Source organism: Crocuta crocuta, unplaced genomic scaffold, assembly GCF_008692635.1.
Source record: "Crocuta crocuta isolate KB4526 unplaced genomic scaffold, BGI_CrCroc_1.0 scaffold831, whole genome shotgun sequence".
Lineage (NCBI taxonomy): Eukaryota > Metazoa > Chordata > Mammalia > Carnivora > Hyaenidae > Crocuta > Crocuta crocuta.
Window position 1 is genome coordinate 886,142 of NW_027531990.1, and position 23,822 is coordinate 909,963.

Sequence of the window (23,822 nt, forward strand, 5' to 3'; positions counted from 1 at the left end):
AAAATTAAATGAAAAGGTTAATGATTATACTTATCCACATCACAAATTCTGTTGAATTCCTTTACAGGATACTAAAATTTGACTACTTGTAAGTTCCTCTGTTCCTATATGTATCCTCCAAAACAATAGCATCCTGCAATCATACAAGAGCCTTCAGACTTTAGTCTATTTCCTCAAGTCCATCATCACCAGATTCTTCAGTCAGGTTTCATTTGACATTGTTTCCTTATCTCTCACCATCCCTTTTTGCCACCTAAAAATCTCATCTTACATTATCAAAGAATTATGACATATAATAACCATTTATGGAAATAATACTCAGAAGATCATATTAGGACTAATAAAATATTAACTACAGTTTATAAAATGTACTGTATTCAGTACACTATATGAAGTATTTTAGGTACATATGTGATACATTTTACAAGTACTTGTATCTATAATTATCCCTGTTTTATTTTTTTAATGTTTATTTTTGAGAGAGAGAGAGAGCAGCAGAATGCAGGCAAGGGAGGATCAGAGAGAGGAGGAGACACAGAACCCAAAGCAGAATCCAGGCTCTGAGCTGTCAGCATGGAGTCCGATGCAGGGCTCGAACTCATAAATGGCGAAATCATGACCCAAGCAGAAGTCAGACACTTAACCGACTGAGCCACCTAGGAATCCCACATTATCCCTGTTTTACAAATGAGAACAAGGAGATATAGGAAAGCAAGAAAATCATATGAGATCTAACAATAAATGAAAGAATTTCAATTTTTATTCAAGTGTGTCTGATTCCAAGGCTCTTGGTCTCTTGACTTGAACACTGGGCTCATATTCTGGTATTCTGAACCTTTAGGATTTCAGGATATAGTCTTCTGTTGGGCTAAGGTAACATAGCCTCTTTATACATTAGGATTTTTTGCCAGATAATCAGATTGCCATTCTTAGCCCTGTTTGCAAAATCTGCAAAGATAAAACATGTTACTAAGAAAACCAATTTTAGAGCAGGTTGGTTAATGGCAGAACTCTAACAAGATCCTTTCTTAATCTGTGACCAGTACTTAGGTATCTCTAACATGTAAGAAAATTGGTTCCTGCAGAAGCCAGTAACAGAGAATCTTACTGTTAGAGGTAAATTTCCCCTTTTTCCAACTGTCTCAGAGTTACCTGTTTCAAAGATGTCCTGTTCACAGCCTCAAGTCTGGAGCCTAATTAGGCCAGGAGATATTCTATGGCCTTCTTGCCCCTAGGCATCTTGGTGGCCCTCTTCCCATTTGGGGACACAATGGCCTTGTTCCCAAGGAAGGCAATACATATCTTTCTCCCTGGCTCTAGGAAACCAAAGATATGACTTGGAAATAGCAAATCTAAGCCCCTTCTTCTTTTGATAGCAAAAGCTCTCTCATCTCTGGGGTCAAGTGCAGTGGGGCACCACAAGATAGGGGAGACTTTAACTCTTTGCCTGTCTCTGCAAGTCTGTAACTCAAGGCTGCCTCTTCTGCACTCTTGAGGTCTAGCTACATTCTGGTCTTTAAGCCTCAATTACTTTAAGGATATAAATATGGAAAGCACATGTAAATCAGGCAAACATCTAAGAGATCAGTCTCAGAAATCCTCAGAGACTCTTGGCGAGAGGCACAAGAAAATTGAGTTCTTGTCTTTCAAGGGGGTTCAAGATCGCTGCAGAGTCAAGCACTCATAGAAAGAGAAGACACTATCCAGCCCTTTGGCTTCTACAATCAGTAACAGTTTCTCACAACACGTGAACTATGAGAGCTGGTACAAAAAATGTTAACATTAAGCAATCAATTACGTGTGTTTTCATGTACACCTGAGTTTCACATGGGTAGGAGCCTTTATTTAAAAAAAAAAGTTTCTTGTGTGTGTCTTTATTTTGAGAGGGAGACAGATGGTGATCAGGAAGAAGGACAGAAAGAGAGGAAGACACAGAATCCAAAGCAGGCCCCAGGCTCTGAGCTGTCAGCACAGATGCAGGGCTCAGACCCACAAACCGTGAGATCATGACCTGAGCTAAAGTCAGCTGTTTTAACTGACTGAGCCACCCAGGCACCCTAGGTAGCAGCTTTTAAAAGAAGATAACTTCCCACTCAATGACAGTTGAAATTTCCAGGAAACCTGCTTTAATTTTGAAATCTTAAGAAATATTTAGACTAAGTATTCTCAGAAATAATTGCCTTGAGTAGCTATACATTTCTATAGACCACTAATTTTATTTTTCCCCTGGATAAAAATCTATATGGAAGCCAGTGCCTCAGTACTTTTCCAGGAACATCCCTGAGCTTTGATAAGCATTCTAATCAGTGGCAGGAGCCACCACCTGGGTTGAAATCAGATTTCTAGATAGGCTTTGATTTCCCACTTAGGGGGGACTTACAGATTATCCAGCAACGGCAGGCAGCTCCTCTGCGGTAGCCTCCACTCTCAGGCCTCTCTTTGCTTCTTTACAACTTTTTCTAGCCTAAAGGCTTTTATTATTCATTCACTACCATTTAATTTTCTATGTATGTATTATCTGAGGAGAAATAAAACATGTCTTTTACTTGCTTTTTCATCTACAGGAATGCCATTTGGACAGAGTGCTCTCTGTTTTCTCCCATCAAGATGTTAGCAGAGGCCAACCTGGCTCAGGTCAGCATACCAGACCCAGTAGCTTTCCATCCGTCACTGTGTTTCAGTCTGTTGCATCTCAGCTCTGTCCTTACAACCCTACCTCTGCTCTAAAGGGATCTGTGCCCCTCTCTCCCAGAACTCCCATTCCTTCCTTTCTCTTTTCTTTGTGCTCTGAACCTTCTTTCTCCTCTGTTTGATCATTAGTTATCTCAGCGGTTTCAGTTTTTCTTGCTGTTCATTTAAGACAGAGTGATTCCTGGGTATCTGTACCCAAACATCACTATTCTATTTCCTTGTTAAATTAGTATCTTTTCCCTTATTATTTACTGATGTCCTGGTGCCCCTGGAATAGTGAGAGTAGAAAGTGCTCTCTCAAGACAGGACCCATAGAACAAATGGGGAAAAGCTTCAGCTGATACACACTTAAAAGAAATTCTCAGGTTAAATTTCAGATCACCCTCAGCATCTAAACTATAATGACTACAAAAGTGGTGAGAGTATATATACAATATATCAAGTTCTTCTATTTTATTTTACTCTTTAAGTTTGATCTTCATGCTACACTTTTTTTTGGTGGAATATGTTTCAGTATTTAACTTAACCAGCAACTGGAGTGACTTACCCCAAGTCTCACAGCCATTATATGTATAAGAAGTGTTTATGCCGAAAGATGGTTTGGGATGCAAGGGGGGGTGCTCTACATTCAAATCTTGAGGGACATTTCACTCTGTGTTTATCCAGGCATGCTTTATGATACCCAGATTTTATCTGAGGAATTACCTATCCAGAGTCCCATTTGAAATCAGAGCCATAGTTTCTTATCCCATCCCTCATGGCATCTATAGCCCTTCTGATTCCCTTCGTCAGTCTTTCTAGTCTCCTTCTCTCTCCACCTCCTTTTTTAAATATCTTCTGCTTAATAGCATGCCTGTTTTGTACTCATGGTCCTAGTGAAGAACAGGAAATAGTAAAACCCTGTTTCAAGATAACCTTGATAAGTTCCTGAAAATGTTTCTTCCTTAGGTTAAACTGCACTGTCCTCAGTAATTTGCAAGGTATCTCCAGTATCCTAGGAAACCAGAGAGCAGCAAGCTGAGAGTTTTACTTGGCCACTGAAAGCAGGGCAGGATCTCTATTGGAAGCAGTGGGTTTGCTGAACCCAGTTCAGAGCTGTCTCTGAATCCTCAAGCCCTTACCTTATTTCCTAATGATGGCCACCTTCTTTTCTCCTCCCTGTACGCTCCTCTCAGAAATGGAGATGGGGATGGTGACAGGGACACGAACTATCTGAAGTAAATCTTGCTCTCTTCAAACCTTTGAGCTGAGAGTAGCAGATGATGTGTTGTAGGGAGGGCGTTTCCACCTATGCCCTTTGCTCGATGTCGTCCTTTTCCATATAGGCCTCATCTGGGGGCTGAAGATGTATAGCTCACTCAAGTAGTCAGCAGGGAGGGAACTGCCCCTCAGGACACCAGGAATCTCTCTTCTTGTGTATTAAATCCTCCCTGTAACTCCTCTGCATGGGATCTGTGTATTATACATTTTGTAGACAACTGCTCCCTTTAATGGTTAGATGGAGGGAAGATATGGGTATTATAGGACATAAAAAGAAAAATCAGTCATCTCCACAATTATGGTGTTTTTTGATCAGGCTACCTCTAGGAGCTATAGCATGGGAATCATCTCGTACCCAAGTTAACTAAGAAAAAAATGGAGAACAAATTTTGTGTTCTCTCTCTCTCTCTCTCTCACACACACACACACACACACACACACACACACACACACAAGTATTGAATAGTTAGAAATTATTAGGTACCATGCTAGAGACTTGTATATTCAGACTTCAGCTTTGGTGAAAGCCTGGAATTGGCAAGAAAGATAAATATTTTCTTCTTTTATTATAACTACCATCTTTATTCCCACCATCACTGGTAGGAATCAAAAACACAGAGAGCCTTGTTGGCCAGACCACTCCTTTAGACTGGGTCAGAGACAATATGGCTTCTTATGAAAGCCCATGGAGCTCTGATGTATGCTCCATTCTACCCCCTCCCCATACTTTCAACTCCCAGCATGGCAGTTATCTTTGCCTCTGACAGTTGAATACTCAGTCCTCTCTGCTTCCAGCAAGTTCTCTAGCTTCACCCACACCTCCCCCCCGCCAAATCAATGTCTTTCTTTTGCCATTCCCCCTATTCCATCACATTCCCCATCTAATAGACTCATCAGGTAGGATATTTCTTTCCCTCTGAGAAAATAGCCTCATGACATTGATATGACCCAAAACCAGAATAAAATATATATCTTATATCTACCTAACTAGCTACAGTTTACCCCCAGTGATACATAATTTCAGGTTTTACCATATTGGCTCTTATTGAAGGTAATATTTCTTGATATCTAGGTTTGCTCCTGACCAGTCTTTTAAAAGTCAAGATATTCTAATCTCACTTTAGGCAATAATTTTCTGGGTTGCATTTTCCTCTTAAGATTAGATGATTTCTCATGCTACTTTCCACTTTCCATATCATCACAGATGAGTAAAGGTGAAAAAGAAAATAAACCAACATAGAAGACAGCATCCTTCACTCAGGTAATAGTGAATACATGGCAAAATTACCTCATAAAATTGTGGTGGGCGTGGGGCTCCTACCAAGGAGTACCTTGGTTATTTGTCAGTTCTGTTTCCCTAGACATAACTGATCTCCTCTGAAAGGAAAATGATAACGTTAGCCTTTCTCCACTTAAGTGACTTGGTCTTCTATACTCTCTTTCTCCTCATTGAAAGCATATCTCAATCTGTCCCCATCTCTGCCCAAGAAAGGATGCCCCAAAACTTACTTCCAGACAGCAGGAAGCTTCTCTGATATCCTCAACTTTCAGATGCTTCTCCATTCAAAAGCATTTCATTGCAGCTGGCTTTTTAAGGCGGGGTACACTGATCCTTTATCTAATCTGTTAACGGTGCTCAGATAGGTGGCTGACCACAGTTCTTTTTCCAGTCCTCTAAGACACCATGGGTGCCCCAATTTCCAGTCATCCTTTACTCTAGATGGCAGTTGGGGCAGTTGGAATATTGCCAAGGGTCCAGGAGCTTTCTTTACCTCATCAGTTACTCCTCAGGATTCTGCCATCCCAGATTAAGTTTACATAAACCAACCAACTGCCTCTGAAAGATATTTTCTTAAAGGAAATGCTCACTCTTAATCACATGCTTAACTATATCTGTATTTGGACATGCATGAATTTTTAAGCTTAAGGAAAAACTATCCTCTTGGTAAGAAATACCCTAAACCTTTCTATCTTCCTGCATGTCACTTAAGTGAACAACCCCTCACTAAATAACATAACTTTTCCAGTCACCAAAATGAAATGAGTGACACAACTGTTTTTCATTTATATGATTATAGTAAGAGAAGAACTTATTTTTGTAAACACTACTATACTATTGCACCAACAGTACTATATTGAAAAAAGATTTTATTAAAATCCCATCATATTCANGAGAGAGACAGCGTGAACAGGGGAGGGTCAGAGGCATATGTGAAATTTTAAAGCCTTCATTTCTTTATGTTACACCTTCATGTCATGACAATATTCCAAGTTTCAATGATTTGAGTGAAAAGTATTTTTCAATATGAGAAACATTATGATGTTTATATTCCATGTTAGTTTTCTTTTCTTCACTATATTCTTCAGCTCAGTCCTCAGAAACTACATCATGAGAGTTTGAATATTTTAATAACCCCAAAACATCTCACCCACAACTCTAAACATTTACTGCAACTCTCATAGCTCATGAAATCAAGCCCCGTGTCAGGCTCAGCACTGAGCATGGAGGCTGCTTAAGGTTCTCTTTCTCCCTTCCTCTCTTCCCTCTCTCTCTTTCTCTAAAAAAGATATAGAGTATATGTATAACAATTCCCATTGTGTAGTGCAGTGAGAAGGAAAATTAATGAGGGTTCCCAAGGTAAAAATGGTAAAATTATTTTTCTTATTTTTTAACTAGTAATAAAATTTAATTTTAATTTTTATTTTTTGTTTCAAATTTTTATTCAAATTCTAGTGAGTTAGCACATAGGGTAATAATTGGTTTCAGGAGTAGAACTTAGTGATTTATCACTTACATACAACACCCAGTACTCTTCACAACAAATCCCCTCCTTAATGCCCATCATCCATTTAGCCCATCCCCCACCCACTTCCCCTCCATCAACCCTCAGTTTGTTCTCTATAGTTAAGAGACTCTGATGGTTCACTTGCCTCACATTTTTTTTCTCATCCCCTACATTCATCTGTTTTATATTTTAATTTCCACATGAGTGAAATAATATGGTGTTTGTCTTTCTCTCACTGACTTATTTCACTTAGCCTAATACTCTCTAGCTCGCTCCATCCACATCATCGCAATTGACAAGATTTCATTCTTTTTGATGGCTGGATAACATTCCATTAAATACATACCACATCTTCTTTATCCATTCATCAGTCAGTGAACATTCTGGCTCTTTCTATAATTTGGCTATTGTCGATAGTGCTGCTATAAACATCAGGGTGCATGTGCCTCTTTGGATCAATATTTTTGTATCCTTTGCATAAACACTGAGTAATGCAATTGTTGGATCAGAGAGTAGTTCTATTTTTAACTTTTTAAGGGACATCCATACTGTTTTCTAGAGTGGCTACACCAGTTTGCATTCTCACCAACAGTGTAAGAGGGTTTTCCTTTCTCCACATACTTGCCAACATACGCTGTATTCTGAAGTTGTTAATTTTAGCCATTCTGTCAGGTGTGAGGTGGTATCTCATCGTGCTTTTGATTTGTAGATACTAACTCTTTATCTGATATGTCATTTGTAAATATCTTCTCCAATTCCGTAGGTTGCCTTTTAGTTTAGTTAGTTGTTTCCTTTGCTGTGCAGAAGTTTTTATCTTGATGAAGTCCCAATAGCTCATTTTTGCTTTTGTTTCCCTTAGTAAAATTATTTTTCAAATCCCTAGGTTAAGGCTCCAACTTGTTCTAAAGAAGAGCATGTGACTATTTAGTCAAACTGTTTTTACTGAACTTTCCACATATTTTATCTTACAAAATCAGCAATTCCCAAACTAATATCTAAGTGTCAGTTTGAAAACACAATCCTCTCCTCAGATCTTACCTTTGGTCTAAAGAAGAAAGCAAAACTTTAAAACTATCTTTTATCATGGAAACCACTAGACAACTTCACAACTTTATTTCATAAAATATTTGAAAGTAAGAGAACATGCTTCTAAAAGTAAATATACAGTATTTTTAGAATATATATCTATATCCATATATATCGATATCTCATCTTTACAATATAGGAAGATTCAAACATATATAGACAATGCCTGTCATAATGTCACAACAAACCACTCTTCTTGAACTTGCAAAATGAAGAACTATCTGATCTCTAGAGTAGAGGGGAATGAGTCAAGTTCAGCTTGGCTCAATAGCAAAGCCACTGTATAACAAGACAAAATTAATTTTAAGAAAGTCACTTGTTTCTCACATTTATCTCCCACCCCAACCCCTCTTCAACCTCGTAGTTTTATAAGGCAATCAGACAACCATGTTTACATTTCAGGAACCACAGCCTTTTTTTAAGTTTTTATTTAAATTCCAGTTAGTTAACATATAGCGTAATATTGGTTTCAGGGTTACGATACAGTGATTCAACACTTAGGAACTACAGTCTTAAAAAAAACACTAAACAAAGCTTTCAGAAGTGGGGTTTCACCTAAACTTTATGAGTGATATGTCCATAGGCAGCACTACTTTCCTTCCTTAGAACTAATGGAAACAGATTAAGAAAAGTAGAAAGAGAAGGAAAACGAGATTGTCTCTTTTCCCAGTTAAAAAGTGACTGGTGTGAAGTCGTGGCACCAAGAAAAATAATGGACTAAGTTATGGTGTTCTTTACTTACATAACAACTGTTCATGTATTTATATAGTCGTATCTATGATTCCTCTAAGGGACGTTATTAGTTCCCATAAGGTAGTATAAACTGTTAAAGATGTTGGCTGGTGCTGAATGGAAGATGAGGACTACAACTACATAGGTAAGAACCCTTGAACTAATACTTAAAACTTGAATTTCAGAGAGGAGAGAATGGGTGAAACCAGGTTGGTTATATTCAGATCTCTGCTTCTGAATACTGGTCTTGGGATTTGAACTTAAACGACATCCATCTTTCTAGGAGTGCTATGGTAAGTAACAATAAAATGCTGTTTTAGGGTTCAATTCTAAATTTTTTTGAAATTTTTTATCCCTTAGTATGGACACAGTTTTGAGGGAAATTGCAAAACAGCATACCTTACCATTTTGCTGCATTTTCCAGTTAGTGGACTCAGGCCACTCATAGAATAAGTGCCATACACATGAAAATGATGAAGGAAGAAAAAAATAAGAAAAGTGGCAATATTTAAAATTAAAGGTGAGGTTTTTTTTTTTCCTTTAGACTATTTCCAGCTTTGCTTAAGGTAATATGCCCAGACTTTTTAATTTCACCTGTAAAATGTTTTTGTACCTTCTTTTTATTGCCCCCTTCTTTGCATAAAGGCTCTATAAAATACACATTACTGTCAATATATCCTTTCTTTAAAACCACTAATAATTCTTTGTAATTATCTAATTTCATCTTATGTATTGATTTCTCTGCATATTCGTGAATGTATGTATAGGCCACTTAAATCTTCATTTTCTCTCCTCATTCATGTCTATTTTCTATTATTTTTGTTTTTACTATTTTCTTCCTGTACAAGAGAAGAAATATCCAAATGATTTGTCATGCTTTTTTTTCCTTCTGAAAAGGACAAATAAAATTATTTTAAATTTTAAAAAAGGAAAGTAGCCCAACTGCTTGGAAAGTGATGAATTATATTTAGTAATCAGCAATATCAACTGATGGGTCTGAATTGAACCTATGTTATTATTATAGAAATCAAATTGAGTGTGTTGTACTCCCTGCACAGAGGCAGGATGGATCCCATAATTGGCTTGGATGTTAAGACTGAGAATGTCACACATGCACCAAGAGTAGAAGAAAATGTTTTCAGGGTGCCCGAATGGCTCAGTCTGTTGAGTGTCAGACTCTTGATTTGAGCTCAGGTCATGATCCCCAGATCATGGGATTGACCATGATCCATACTGACCATGGAGACTGCTTAAGATTCTCTTTCTCTCTCCCTCTGCCCCTTTCCCTTGCTTGTGCGCTCTCTCTCTCTCTCTCTCTCTCTCATCCTCAAACTAGGAAGGAAGGAGGGAAGGAAGGGAGGGACAATGATTTTACCCAAGCACCTCCAAATATGGCTTGAGACAAGGTAAAGGCAACTGGCTTGGGGTGTTACATGTTACAGTGACTAGGGACACAGCTGGGTTAATGTTTGGGATGGGGCTGGGGTGGCATAGCATTCCTTCTCCTACAGGAGAGGACACTTCACCTCTCTTTCAGATGGCCCAGACAGAAAAGGGGAGTGGTGGGGCCTGAAATCTGTCAGCAGTCAAATGTCACACAAGGAATGGGGATCTTTATTACAAGTGACAAGAAGATTACCAAGGAGACTTTGAGAATGGAAAAAGCTATAGAAATTTATGGACAGTGGTGCACCTGGGTGGCTCAGTCAGAGACTCTTGATTTTGGCTCAGGTCATGATCTCACGGTTCTCGAGATGGAGTCCTGTATTAGGCTGTCACCCCAGAGCCTGCTTGGGATTCTCTCTCCCTCTCTGCTCCTCCTCTTCCTCTCACTCTCTTTCTCAAAATAAACACTAAAAAAAATTTTATGAACAAATAAAATAAATTAGCATTGAGTTCAATGGTTACATGTGATTGATTACATATCACCCTTTCAATATTTTATAATTGTCTTCTTTATATATTTAAGATATAGATGTGAAGGTTATTAAAGCTACTAAAGAGGCAGCTCCACTCTTAACTATCATGGCTCATTAACTCACATGACTGGTTGCATAGTGTCTTTTTACTCACTTATCACTGAAGGATCAATGAGAATAAAATACTCAGAGGGAAAAAATTCAGTTGGGAACATGTGCTATATTAAAATATGACTTGTGTCTGCTTCTAAAGGGCTATCCTTACACTAGATAGCAGTTTAGTAATGAGAAGAGCCATACCGTATTAATATATGAGTTAGAAAGTAGTAAATTAAAAGTGCTGGGAGAATTTGTTAGAGCATGAAAAGGGGAGAAAACTTCTTAGATTCGTACCTCATATTAACGGTGATGGTGATTCCAGATTGAGTATAAATGTAATTTTTAAAAGCTTCAAAGCTGAAACTATTCAGCTAACATAAACAGAAAATATGACATCCCAGCCTAGAAATCAGCACCCTGGGAGATGGCAGACTTGACTACATGGAAACACCACCTGTGCTAGTAGTAGTACTGGTGATAACGATGAAAATAACAATAAAACTCCCATTTATCTATTTACTTAATAGGTAATGGAGATTAAGATAGAGTTACAAATTTTCAGGTATAAAATAGTCATGGAGATGAAAAGTACAGCATAAGGAATATAGTCAATATACTGACTACACATACATATGTGTATGTTATGCTGTAAGAATATAGTCGATATATTGACCATGTGCATATGTATATGTTATACTGTAATAAGACTGTAAGGTGACACATGTTGAGTACATACATCATGGTGTGTGCTGAGCAATGTATAGAACTGTCAAATCACCATGTTGTGCACCTGAAACTAACATAACATTCTATGTCAACTATACCTCAATGACAAAAAATAAGACTAAATCTCCCACATCAAGAGGCAGTTGTAATTAAAGAAAAATAACAAACTGCAAAATGTGTACAATTAACATTTTAGGTACTTAGAGCTTAAAGTTTATAATAAGAAGACATCAGTAGCTGATTAGACAAAGAAAAATTATAAACCATTTTAAATGAAGAAACAAAAAAAAATAAGAGGAGACATGATGATCTCAATAGAGAAAATAGAAATGCAAAAGAGAGAGAAAATACTGGCACAGCAGTTTGCAACTACAGTAACTGGAGAAAAATTATATAATACTCTATCCAGAGAAATGAAAAGAGATGGACACCCTCATGTGCTGCTATTAGAAACATGAACAGGGACATCTGAAGAAACAAGTTACCAAAATACCCCCAGAGCTTCAAAATCTATACTCATTTAGTCCCAGTGAATTTGACTTCTGGTAATAATTTAGGGTTAAATAAAACACAAATCTAGAATAAAATAACTTCATGAACAAATATGCAAGTTATTTATAATGCAACTTCTTATGAAAGATATGCATTAACATCCAATATTGGGTAAAAAGCAAACGCTTTTTAAAAATCTAACACATATCCATTACATGGAATGCAATGTCTGTATTAAAATAGCTGTTATGAAATTATACAATAACATGAGAATTTTTATCATAGATTTTTTAAATGAAGTACACATTTGAACATTAAGGATGATCATTAGAATGTCGACTCCCCAAAATGACGGAGGATGTTGTCACTGTTGCTATTGTCATTGTAGCCAACTGCCAAATCCCCATCATATAAAACAGAGCCTGGCAACCAGGCTGGCATTCAACATATATTTACTTAATTAATTGCAAAGATGTTCTGCATAGCTTTAGCCTATGGAAATAGACCAAAATATTATCTACCATCATCAATGTGTAATGAGGTTATGGACATTGTCTTTCTCCATAATTGCCTATCAGAACCTTTTAAAATTGATTTGTGAAAATAAAATTACTTTTGAAAATAAGGTAGGAGAAGAAGGGGATGGAACCAATGTGCCTTCCACCTTCATACTGTGAGCCAAATGTCCCGAGGTTTACATGGGTTAGGGAGTGCCAAGCACATACACAAAGGTAATTGTCCTGGGTTGGCAGAGAGGAAACACAATATTCATTACGCTAGTCATGATTTTAATTATTAGACACCAACAGAAATTTCCAGGAGGGGGACCAATACAGTCCCACCGGAACAGATACCAGTCACTGTGAACTTGAATACAGATGTCAGGGCCGGGCAAGGGACCACTTCAATCCCCTGGCATAAGGCCATTTAGGACTACTCCCTTTTGTGACTGGAGTAGGGAGAAGAAGATACAGAAGAAATCTTGGAAACTGATTCATCCCTAAAAGCCTGCAAAAATTATCGTAGTGGAATGGGTTTACTAAGTTGGACAAACACAGTTAGCTGCATTGTCCAACTAATATGTAGATACAGGTTTTACAAGAAACATATTGATCATTTATAGAAAAAATACATAAAGATGTGCTTTATTTACAACCCTTAATATGAGAAAATCTGTGACCCTGCTATTCAGGAGGTGTTTTTTTATCATATGATTCCAATACCTCCAGTTATATAACTATGAATAATATCTCTACAAATTTAAATTTAAAAGTTGTTTTAAATAGTCTTATGTAATGAGACGGATGAAATATTGTGTTTGTAGCTGGTTAAAGAAGAGAAAGACTATGGCTATCAGGCCTTCTTTGTGAAAGGACATAATCAATTTTCCTGCAGCAGGCATTTCCACATGCCAGGGTTGGGACTGAATGCATAAATACTACATATCAGTCTTCAGTTTCTATGCTTGGACCAGACAGGCTCATAAATTTTCAGAGATACAGACATTTTTGATTTGAGTCTTACTCTAAATAAAAGAAGTCCAAATTTACCAAAGGGTATGATCTGGAAACTCAGTATTTTTTAAGGATGGCATGGACTATTATCAGGGAGAATGAGTGCCCTCCCTTATGAAGCCGTCAAGAACAGACTGTGCAAATTCTTAGTGGAAATATGCAAGGAATTCATGCATGACAGGTCTGGTTACATCTGGATCAACTAGTGATCTTATGATTCTATATTTATGTCCTATTGGCTTTATTTAGTTTAGAACTTAACTCTATCAAACTAAGCATTTTTAAATATCTCAATTTTAGCACTAAAATTTTTGGGAAATTTGGATTTCATGAAAATGAGATGATTATGCCACATTTTTATAAATAAAAAAGTGTGTGAGTATGTGTTTGTGTTTGTGAGATTGTGTGTGTGTATGCTTGTGTGCAGTATAACAAAGGTAAATACTATTAATCATTTTAATTAAAGCTAAATTTAGTTTAGATGGCTTTAAGTATTGAAACCAAGAATCTCAATTACTAGACTATAAGATCCTTCAGAGTAGAGACTTAAATATAGGTTTTTTATTTGTTTATTTTTGATTCTACTGTACTTAGCACAGTGCCTGGTATGGTGTAGGTGTGTGTGTGTGTCTGTGTGTGTATACTGATAAAACATGGTACAACACATATTAAAATTTTTTATCTACTTGTTCCTTCCTGTTTAGTAGGCNAGAATTCCCCAGGGAAGCTGGGGCTCTTATTTGTTGGGAGATTTTTGATAACTGATTCGATTTCTTCACTAGTTATGGGTCTGTTCAGATTTTCTATCTCTTCCCGTGTGAATTTTGGTAGTGAGGGTGTGTTTAGAAATTTTTCCATTTCTTCTAGGTTGTCCAACTTGTTGGCATATAATTTTTCATAGTATTCCCTGATAATTGCTTGTATTTCTGGCATGACTTCTTAATATTGTAAAGTATTATGAAAACTTCTCTTCTGTCTTGGATAGCTCCAATGTTTTGGTTTACTCTCAAAAAATAAAACAAATTACAAAATAAATTAATTAATTATGTCAAACTTATTAAATAGCCATACTTTGTGCTTAATTTCAATTATTCTTTGGCTCAATCAATATTATTCAATATTATTCCATTCAACATGCTATTGAATGAAGCATGGGAAATCCAAGATTATTATTATTAATTCTTTTCTCTTTTTAAAATATTACAATTTAGTATATATGTAACAATTTATACTTAAAACAGTAGTTCACAGTATTATGTAACACAGATATGTTACACAAAGTATTATGTAACACAGATTTGATACAAAAATATTGTATTCCTTGACATAGAATAAGGATGATTTTTCCTTTCAGAGAATGGATAATATGTAAATGAGTACTGGAAAATAAAGAGATTCTTGAATAGCCACTTAAAGAATCTGTAATTTACTTGATAAGTAATGAGCAGGCTTTGAAAATGGTAGAGCAGGAGATCAGTGTGCAACCTAGGTAATTAATGTAAATTTACTTGTGGGACTGAAGTAGAAAAAAACTTGGTCAAAAGGAATCAGACAAGAATTCTTTGTTAGGAGTAGTTCCAGCAGAAGCTGATTAGTGCCTGAATGGTGGTCATGAGACAAGACAATGAAAGAAAGTGGCACAATTAAGAAGAAGGCAGCCAGACTTGGGGGTACTTTTTGCTCTTTGGTAAGAGAGAATCGAATATAACATTTGGTTTTTGAGACACAAGTTTCACTTTAGATTTATTAATTATCATCTGGATGGAAATTATCTTTAGGATTAGGTACTACGTCAGTTCCCTATTGTTTTGTAACATATTCCTACAACCTGAGTATCTTAAAACACATTTATTATCTTTTAGCTCTGGAAGTTAGAAATCAATCAAACTCATCGAGTTAAAGTCAAGGTGTTGGCAAGGTTGTTTCCTTCTGCTGACTCTGAGAATGTTTTTGTAACTTTCTCAACTTCTTGATGTCATCTTGAGAACTCCTTGGCTAATGGTCTCTTCCTGGTTGATTTCAACGTATTATTTCTGTTGTGGTATCTCCTATTCACTCTGATCCTTCTGCTTCTTTTTTATAAGAACTCTATAATTACATGAGCCAACTTGAAAAATATAGGATACTCTATTCATCTCAAGATCCTTAAATCAATCACATCTGCAAAGTCTCTTCTGCCATATCAAGTAACCTATGCACGGGTTCTGAGGATTAGCACATGGACATCCTTGGGGCCATTATTCAGCCTATTAGAGCCAAGGAGTCCTGTGTTTGGGGAACGTGGAACTTGAGACAAAGACTTGAGAGCTGTTAACATGGTCTGAGAAATGATACTCTACAGGCAAATAAGATCTCCAGAAGAAAGTACTAAAGAGAGTTATGAAAGAGGCATTGGAGAGCCTATAGTTAGGAGGAAGAAGACGAGGAGTTGGAGTAATGGAAACATTTAAGTGGAACCTGGCCTGATACTAGTCAAGTAAGTTTTGTGAAATGATTTGGTCAACTTTGGCAGCTAATGAAAGATTATGGTGAGAGAGCCAATAAAATCCACTGAATTCAGCCTAAGAATTTCTGTTGCAAAGCACAGTTGTCGGGATTTGAATCAGATTGATGAACACTGTGTTATGAAGCTGAGAGTGTAAATTTTGACATGATCTTGGATTACACTCAATGACAGCTCTTTTAGTTGCCAGTTGTGTAATCAGTGATAATTTATGTGAAAATCACATTCATGAGATTTAAAATGGAAATAATGATACCTATGTTGGAGGACTGTTATGAGAATAAATGGTCATAATGATTGTGAAAGTGTTTAGTCCATTGTCAACAAATAGAGGTTTGCCACTGGCAAGAATGGTATTATAGAGTTTTTAAAACATTCACCCTTTTTCTCTGATATAAACAAAAAGTTTTAGCAAACAAAAAGAACATTAACAGAGGAAATGACACAGGATAATACATTATTAAAATAAGTTCAGCAGAAAATATGGGGTGGGCTTGTTGTAGATGTCACTGAGGCTATCCATTTTGTACAGAAATGTTCAGAGGCTGAGAATGGCCAAGATTAATCTTGGCAAAACTTAGCAATTTAGAGGTTCTAGTAAACCATTCTCCTGCTTCTAAAGAAATGGAATGTAGGGACTGTTGACTTTTGTGATTTTTAGCTGAAGAAAAATATCAATAAGTAGGAATAGTTTAATACTCTGACACTATTATTTTTAAGATTTATGAAAATAAGGATTAAAGAAACATTAATTAAGTGGGAGAGTTTCTGTGGATCATCAATAGAGATGGCAATATAGACTGGCTATAAAAGGAAAGAAGATGTAAATCACAAAGGGGTCATACTCATTAAAGACCTATTCTATATTAAGCACTTTTCTGGTTTCAGGAGTATATTATTTAATCCCCCCCAAAAATCTTTGAATTAAACATTATTACTCCCACTTATTGTGCATCTAGTTAAAGAAGCTAAGAAACATACCCACAGCCCCAGGCTAAATGACAGAGCCAAAATTTGTGTGTTTTGCTTAAATTTCATGTTTCCACTCACATTCTCAATCAAGTGCTGAAACCATGTAGAAAATTGGAAGTGTAAACAAAGTAGAAATTTCTTTTATCCAGGGCCTGAGGATATCATAAGCAACCATAGAAAGGCCAGAGGTAGAAGTACAGGTGTTTATTAAAGTTAGAAGTTATTTAGGTTATCCAAAAAATATTTTGCCTTTGTAAAATGATTTCTTAAAATTGTTTGAATGACAGTTATCTAAGAACTCCTTCCAGGAACTCTAGCATAAAAAACCTAGGTTATATTTTGCTTTGGTTAACATTTCAAGATGGGTAATATTTGATCCTTAAATAATTTATGTGTATTTGTGAAAGGCATTACTGGAAAATGATTAAAATAATCTCACTAAATGATTGACATTTGTCCTTCAAGACCCTACTGAAAATTTTACACAGGGCAAACTGCCAATAAGGACAGTGTTTCAGAAAGTAGAGAGAAGTTAATCTCTACATTAAGTTATATTTAGTACTAAGTCAGTTTGTATATAACCGTTCTATTACTTTATTATTTTTTAATGTTTATTTATTTTGAGAGAGAGAGAACATGTACAAGGGAGTGGGGAGGGAGAGGGAGAAAAAGAATCCCAAGCAGGCTCCCATGCTATCAGCACAGAGCCTAAAGTGGGGCTCAATCTCATGAACCGTGAGATTGTGATGTGAGCTGAAATCAAGAGTTGGATGCTTAAATGACTGAGCCACCAGGCACCTCTGATTGTGTTTTATAACCTTCTTTCATTTACTCAGGATTATAGAGTTAATTCTAGGCTCTCGTGATATGAATTACCTCTTTCTAAGATAGCCCATCATCTTGAATATTCTCAGCAAGCCGTATCAACTGGCGCTGTCTTCTCCAGGAAATCCTAAGTGTCTTCCATCATTGGCAGCTTTCAGCCCCATTTTCTCTGTGAGGAGTTCTGTTCACAGGAATTGCCATGCTTGGTATTATGCGGTCTTGACATCCCACCCACAGATGACTGTATCTCTGACAAACTTTTAACCTAAAAGTTACCATCAATGGATTTGTATGGAAGCAGAGATAAGGAGCAGCTAAGTCACCAAGTAATTGAGCATTCAAGTAGTAGTGTACTAATGGCACAAAAATGTTTAAATAGTTGGGCCAGTTTAATACTTTTTGAAGAACCTATAAGTTTACCATTCAAAGCTGCCTCTAGTAATTTAGTGGCCAACTCAAACACATATTAAAAAGTCATATTTAAGTATCAGAGAGAGTCTTATTTTTGCTAAGCCTTTTAACATTTTCTGGGATCATAAGTGAGTATAGTAGATAACAGTTTTTAAGACATCTATCTGTTGTTTAGATTAGTGGAAAATACTGGTTTACGGAAAAACAAAAACAAAACAAAAAAGCATCCTTGTACTTGTTTCCATTGTTGCTGTATCTCAGTATTGATTCAGGCTGAGAACAAGGCTGAATTCTCTGCTATTTAAGGATAGATGGCTTATGAAAATTGTAGGATAGATCATTGTAAACATTCAAGATTCCAAATGCGAGGGAAACCTGGGTGGTTCAGTGGGTTGAGCACTGGACTCTGACCTAGGTCATGATCTCACAGCTTGTAAGTTCCAGCCCCGCATCAAGCTCACTGCTCCTAGTGCAGAGCCCACTTTGTATCCTCTTTCTTTTTGCCCCTACCCCGCTTGCCTGTTCTCTCTAATAAATAAAACATTCAAAAAAATTCCAAATACCACATTTTATGAGGTGAATTGTGTTCCACCACTTCCCCCCGCCCTCAAAAATCTCAGATACATTACAGTCTTAACCATCAGTACCTCAGAATATTACCTTATTTGAATAGAATGTCTTTATGGAGATAATCAAGTAAAAATTAGGTCATTAGAGTGAGTTCTCATCTAGTATGACCTTCTAAGTATGCCCTTATACAAAGTAGAAATTTGGACGCACACACCCACACAGGAGGAAGACAATGTGAAAAGAGAGGGACAATGCCATGTCCAAGCACGGAATACCTGAAGCTACCAGAAGCTGGGAGAGAACTATGGAATAGATTCTTGGCCACAGCCCTTAGAAGGAGCCTGCCCTGTTGACACTTTGGTTTAGGGCTTCCAGCTTCTAGAACCGTAGGAAAATACTTTTCTGTTGTTTTAAGCCACCGATTTTATTTTACTTTGTTATAGCAGTCTTAGAAAATTAGGTCATCAGGTTACTGTGTTTTAAACATGAGTGTCTATCAGAAAAGGCACTCGTGTACAGCTTCCTGCCTCCAAGCATGGTCATGTAAGAGTGACCTTAGGCCTGGAACATTTCCTTCCTGGGAGAAAAGACCCCTCATAGCCTTGCAGGGCTTGTCACTTTGTGAGGGAATATCTCTCGCTGTTATAGATAGGGTGTATACTACTTGTTCTGCTTAAGCGTGTGCATATCTGTGACCCTCAGGCTGCCACAGGCTATCCGGATTTCAGACACAATGGAGGAGGAGTCAATATCATTCTACTGCAGTACTCACTGAGCTGTGTGCATCTACATTACCCCAGTTGGCTACATAGTGGATCTGTTTTCCATGGATGGAACAACCAAAGCACTGAAAAGTGGCTGGGTATTTCTTCTCTCCTCTTGCTATAAGTAAATGTTGTACCACTTGAGCCTGACATGCATAGTATCTGTTCTCAGAAACCTTCAATCATTTTCTCTGAATTTCACTTATCTATTTTTTTAAATGTTTATTTAGAGAGAGAGCATGCATGTATTCGTAGAGGGCAGAAAGAGAGAGAGAGAGAGAGAGAGAGAGAATCCCAAGCAGGCCTCATGCTATCAGTATGGAGCCTGATGTGGGGGTTGATCTCACAAGCAGTGAGATCATGATCTAAGTCATAATCAAGAGTTGGATGCTTAACCAATTGAGCCATCCAGGCACTCCTTATTTATCTATTTTTTAACCATGGCCTCACAATCTGGGCACCCAGTGAACTGGAAAACAGCATCCAAAAGCTTGGAAACACCTGAAGGCAGCATTAAATAACAGTACAGTAATTACTGGCCAAAAGGACCATGTCTTGTAATGTTGGAGTCATCAGAAATGCTGTCTGACCTCTGCCTGGATGTGTGGTAGTCAAATAATATTGTCTTCCTTAATCCCTGTATATTCTTCCAATAAAACTTCAATCCTTATTTTATGTCTAAGCCAATTTTAATGACTTAATTGATCTTCCTTCCTCCTTTCCTTCTTCTTTCCTTCCTTCCTTCCTTCTCTTTCTTTCATAAAACATGGCAATTCGTTAGCAAATGTGCAAAGCTACTCCCCTGGTGGCTAGAGTGGTGAGGGTTAGGCTGGAGAAACAGGATGTAAGAAAGTCTTTCTCTCACAGCTGTGGGGAAATGCTGAAATCAAGTAAGCATGTAGACAGGAGAAAGACGCATGCCAGAGGGAATCCAAAAAGACTGTCAATACCAATGATCCAAGAGAGAGAAAGAGTTGGATTTGGAGAAACAGATCGGAGACAACAGGATATAAGTGTAGAGCACAAAGTCTAGAGCAATGTCTCTCAAACATAGGCTCACACTAGGACAGCCTGGAGTGCTTTCCAAAGCAGCCAATGCCTAGGTTCCTTCCAGACATAATTAAATCAGAATACCTGCAGGTGGGGCTTCGGCGGCTCTTTTTTTTTTTTTACATTTCCCCAGGTGCTTCTAATGTGCAGCCAGAGTGGAGAATCACTGAGCTAAAGCAAGTACGGAATTTTCATGGGCAATTATCTGGAAAAAGTGGTACTATTATATGCCTCTGACTTCTTGGCTGATGCGCCAGCTGTAAAAATCTGAGACAACTGGACACATTTAAAAGTACTAGGCAAGATGCTGTCTTCAAATTTAATTCTCATGTTAATGAAGCTACAGATTTTTTATGCTGTCAAAGTTAATTGACCTCTATTATTTATGTGTAGAAAATTGCTCTACTTAATGAATCCAAAGAACATAATTTTACATACAACCCTGGATTTTAATTCTTACCATTAAGTCCCCTGTCCTCCAATATCACTATACTTTTCCATTGTAAAATATTTAAGTAGAAGAGCCATAAAGCAAAATACAATAAAATCTCATGTAGCCATAATAATTTTAAGAATTAAAAACATTACTAACACAGGGGAAGATTCCTGGGTACCATATCTCAATCTCTTTCACTTAACCCTAAAAATAAAATCCATCAGCCTGAATTTAGTGTTTGTCATTCCCATCTGTTTTTTTTACTTACATTCGCCTCTCAACCTTGTTTTTGAAATCCATTATTGTTAGTATACGTAAGTTCAGCATATTCATTGCTTAAGTATAGCATCATATAGTTATATCATGATAATTATTCATTCCCCCACTAATGTGATTTAAGTTATTTCCAGATGTTGTTTTTTAAGATAGGTTTACTGAGATATAAGACATGTATTTAAAAATTCCTTTTAAAAGTGTACAACTTAAGTGTTTTTTTCAAAGTTTTAAAACCATCACAACTATATGATGTTAGAGCATTCTCATCACCCAGAAGATATTCCATATTCATTAGATGCCCCTCCATTGCTTTCATTGCTAAATACCTGGCAACCACTAATCTAGATTTTGTTTCTGTAATTTTGCCCACCCTGGACATTTCCTATAAATGTAATCATACAAATGTGGCCTTTACTGACTGGCTTCTTTAAAATAGCATAGTTTTCAAGGTTCATCCTCACTTTACCATGTACCAATACTTTATTCTTTTTTTATTACCAAATAATATTCCATTGCATATCTATGCTATATTCGCTTTTTAATGTTTATTTATTTTGAAAGGGTTGAGGAGAAAGAGAATGGGGAAGGGGAGGGAGAGAGAATCCCAAGTAGGCTCCATGCTGTCAGTGCAGAGCCCAATGAGGGACTCATTTCACGAACCTTGAGATCATGACCTGAGCTGAAATCAAGAGTCAGATGATTAACCAACTGAGCCACCCAAGTGTCCCTATCTATGCCACATTTAGTTTATCATTCATCACTTGATGGACATTTAGATTGTTTCCACCTTTTAGCAACTATGAGTAATGCTACTATAAACATTAATGGACTGGGGCACCTGGGTGGCTCAGTCAGTTAAGTGGCTGACTTCGCTCAAGTCATGATCTTGCAGTTCACGGGTTCAAGCCCCACATCACGCTCTAGGCTGACAGCTCAGAGCCTGGAGCCTGCTTCAGATTCTGTGTCTCCCTCTCTCTCTCTCTGCCCCTCCCCGACTCATACTCTGTCTGTCTCTATCTCTCAAAAATAAATAAATGTTAATTTTTTTTTAAATTAATGGGCAAGTTTTTGTGGGATATATGCTCTCACTTCTCTTGGGTTTATACTGCTGGATCATTTGGTAACTCTGCTTCACATTGTGAGGAATAGGCAAAATAGTTTCCCAAAGCAGCCTATTTGAATTATCACCAGCAATATACTCCACTTTCTCAACATCCTCAACATTTATTATTGGCTTTTTTTTTTTTAGCATTCCAAGTGATTATGATGTGTTTTGGTGTTTTATTTTATAATTTCCATTTCTCTAATGATTAGCAATATTGAGTAATCTTTCGTGCACTTGTTGGCCATTTGTATGCCTTTAGAGAAATGCCTATTCAAATGTTTTCTCACTTTTTCATGACTTTGTCACACAGTGAGATACAACACATATCCTGCTATATGTAAGTGATTGTTATTAGCCAATAATAAAAGCTGCTTCAATAGAGAATAAAGCTAACTACCACAACAAATACTTTATATAATTAAATATCCAAATGGTTAATAAACATAAGGAAAATGAATCAAATACATTAACTCATAAGGGAAAATGAAAATTAAAAACACAATGAGATACCAAGGTATAGTAAGATACTAATACGTATCTACCAGAACAGCTAACATTAAAAGGTGGAAAATACCCAATGTTATCATATTTTCATATCTATGAAAATGATGTACTGCTGGTAAAACCACTTTGGAAAATTGGCATTTTTCTAAAACTGAATGTGCCTCACGATCTAAGCATTTCACACTAGGTAAATATACACCCAGGAGAAGTGGGTATATATGTGTTCCCCTCTAAAAAAATACAAATATTCATAGCAGGACTTTCACTAATACCTGAAAACAAAATGCCCATCAGCAGTAGACTGGATAAAGTATGGTATATTTGTCTAATAAAATACTATTCAGAAATTAAAATAAATGAACTACAACTTCACATGGTAATATCAACAAATCTTACAAATAAAAGGCTGAACAGAAAGAGAAGGTTGAACAGAAGGAGACAGACAAAACAATACATTCTGNGTGGAATGTAAATTGGTACAACCTCTTTGGGAAACAGTGCAGAGATTCCTCAAAAGATCATAAAGAGAGCTACCATATGGTCCAACAATTCCATGCCTGACTCTTTATCTGAAGAAAAGGAAAACACTAATTTGAAAAGATAGATGCATCCCCATGTTTATACATCATTATTTAAAATAGCCAACATGTAGAAACAGCCTAGGTATCCATCAATGGATGAATAAATAAAGATATGAGATATATATATATATATATATATATATACATACGTATATATATACATACATACACACACATACACACACGCACACACTGAAATGGCTTCAGAAATCACACTAGTAATTATCTGTGATCCAGGTATCACAGATATGGCTTTATTTATTTATTTTATAAATTCCATTGATCTGGACACTTACGATTTGTCTACTTTATGATATATACATATATGAGTATATGCATGTATATATACATATATTTTTCTTTGGAAAATATTTCATTCTCTTGCTCTTTTATCTTTCCCTTTCAAGTGACTTCTTCTATTCTACTTTAATATACAAAATTTCTGAAGATATAATTCTTTCCCTTTTGCTCTTCAGTGAAGAAACCAGAGCCATGAAATACTATAAGGAAATTGATTTGG

The 23,822-nt window shown here is 36.7% G+C and overlaps 2 long non-coding RNA genes across 5 annotated transcripts; one reads left to right on the forward strand and one right to left on the reverse strand.

Annotated features, from left to right (window-relative positions):
* Positions 1-738: 738 nt before the first annotated feature.
* Positions 739-5,660, reverse strand: LOC144240676 (uncharacterized). 3 transcript variants are annotated; one of them, XR_013337797.1, is made up of 5 exons: positions 5,461-5,660; positions 5,240-5,328; positions 3,813-4,130; positions 2,381-2,518; positions 739-948 (listed from the first exon to the last, which is right to left on the reverse strand). It is a non-coding gene; the product is annotated as an uncharacterized LOC144240676 (long non-coding RNA). The 3 variants fall into 3 exon arrangements; XR_013337796.1 differs by having other exon boundaries at positions 3,813-4,176; XR_013337798.1 differs by lacking the exon at positions 5,240-5,328 and having other exon boundaries at positions 3,813-4,176.
* On the forward strand, positions 4,810-21,056 carry LOC144240677 (uncharacterized). 2 transcript variants are annotated; one of them, XR_013337799.1, is made up of 5 exons: positions 4,810-4,848; positions 5,156-5,212; positions 8,741-8,848; positions 19,289-19,448; positions 20,534-21,056. It is a non-coding gene; the product is annotated as an uncharacterized LOC144240677 (long non-coding RNA). The 2 variants fall into 2 exon arrangements; XR_013337800.1 differs by lacking the exons at positions 4,810-4,848; positions 5,156-5,212 and adding an exon at positions 5,824-5,896.
* Positions 21,057-23,822: the final 2,766 nt, after the last annotated feature.